A 2,065-nucleotide genomic window follows, 5' to 3' on the forward strand; every position below is an offset into this window, starting at 1 on the left:
TTCCCCTCACCTGTGGTACAAGGCTTTTATGTGATTTTTGGAATTATAAGGATTAGAAAACCTAGGAAAGAATTTAAGAAATATTCGGCTAAAGAAAAGGTTTTCAAATCTAGGATGATTTAAACAAGACCTCATTTCATGATAAGATTTTCTATGCTATGTAGAAGGATTCTTTTCCATGATTTTATACTGATATGATGTATGATCAGAGGAGTATCTAACCCTAGGATTTCAACCAAAAATATTTTAAAGAGGTTAGGAAGATTATTGTCTAACCAAACTAGTGCAAGGTTCCTTCTATAAAATGCTAAGGACCTTTCTATGTATTTCTTGCTTGGAAATTGATTGGAACCAAAAGAAAACTCACTTGTATGTTTCGGACCAGAAAGGTTAAGGGTTAGGAAGACCTTCAAAATTTAAATAAACATGCTCATATGATAGGATATAAAGTTTCTCAAAGGATTTCCTATTGCTAGAAACTCATGAACTCTTTTTAGGGTTTTTCGGCCATGATAAAAGGGATAGCTTAGATTAGCCTAAACAAAATATTAATATGCTCAAGACCTCTGTGATATTATGATATGGAAGTTGATTAATGCTCTCATGTTTAATTGGAATGTAGAAAATTGGTTACATGATATAAGACATGTAAGATCACAAGAGTCCTAGCTTGTTTATGATCCAATTTTGTGTATGATGTTCTTAGTAACTTTTGCCATGATATTTACTTAGGCTTTCCATGCTTTAGGCCACTTAAGAAACCTAGCTTAAGGACTGGTAGGTTTCGGCCATGAAGGAAAATAAAAGAAAAAAAAGAAAGAAACCTAGGAAATGCTATACATAATGAGAAGAAATGAAATTATGTTATGTAATATGCCATGATATGTTATAGGAAATGCTATACATAATGAGAAGAAATGAAATTATGTTATGTAATATGCTATGATATGTTATAGCATAGGAAATGCTATACATAATGAGAAGAAATGAAATTATGTTATGTAACATGCCATGATATGTTATAGCATAGGAAATGCTATACATAATGAGAAGAAATGAAATTATGTTATGTAACATGTCATGATATGTTATAGCATAGGAAATGCTATACATAATGAGAAGAAATGAAATTATGTTACGTAACATGCCATGATATGTTATAGCATAGGAAATGCTATACATAATGAGAAGAAATGATATTATATTATGTAATATGCCATGATATGTTATAGCATAGGAAATGCTATACATAATGAAAAGAAATGAAAAAGGAAATGCATGAAAGATTGTTAGGGACATGATATGATAGTTATGCATGATAAGTTATTTTTGTATGGTTTGTACCAAGGGTGGGCTCCGTAAACGCCCCGGGGTCGATGGAGTAAGACTCGGGCCTCGTCAGTAATGGGCTTCTGAGTGCCCTAGGTCGATGGAGTAAGACTCGGGCCTCGTCAATAATGGGCCTCTGAATGCCCTAGGTCGATGGAGTAAGACTCGGGCCTAGTATGTATGCATGGTAGGGTTCAAGACTTGCTACCTTGGACCTACCTATGAAGCACGCGCATTATGTATGTGGTACAAACCGGGATCCCCTCTAATGATGATATTAATTTCAAGTACTTGTAAGTATAAGTTTTCAAATTCATGATGCATTGCCTACATATGTGCTTGAATTATCTGATGATTAGATATAATGTCATGTGATATTATGATATGAATATGAATTTGATACCCTTGTATGTCGTATGCTTATGATACCTCGCATGATATTGATATGCAATGATATGAATTCGGTTTTAGTGAGTAGGAAAGGAACTTACTGAGCCATGAGTGCTCATAGCTTACTTTCCTTGTACCGCAGATATGGGGGACGGATATTCGGAACGACGGAGCAGCAGGAGGAGCAGATAGTGATGTGTGTGGTGGTGGCTCGGCAAGAACGATTCAGATAAATTAATATTTTTAGTTATATGATCAATATATGCACATTCGAACTAATCAGAATATGTGATATCATGCTTATTTAAATAAAAGGAATGATTTAAAATTTTCCGCTGTTAAAGTA

Source organism: Zingiber officinale, chromosome 2A, assembly GCF_018446385.1.
Source record: "Zingiber officinale cultivar Zhangliang chromosome 2A, Zo_v1.1, whole genome shotgun sequence".
NCBI classification, from domain to species: Eukaryota; Viridiplantae; Streptophyta; class Magnoliopsida; order Zingiberales; family Zingiberaceae; genus Zingiber; species Zingiber officinale.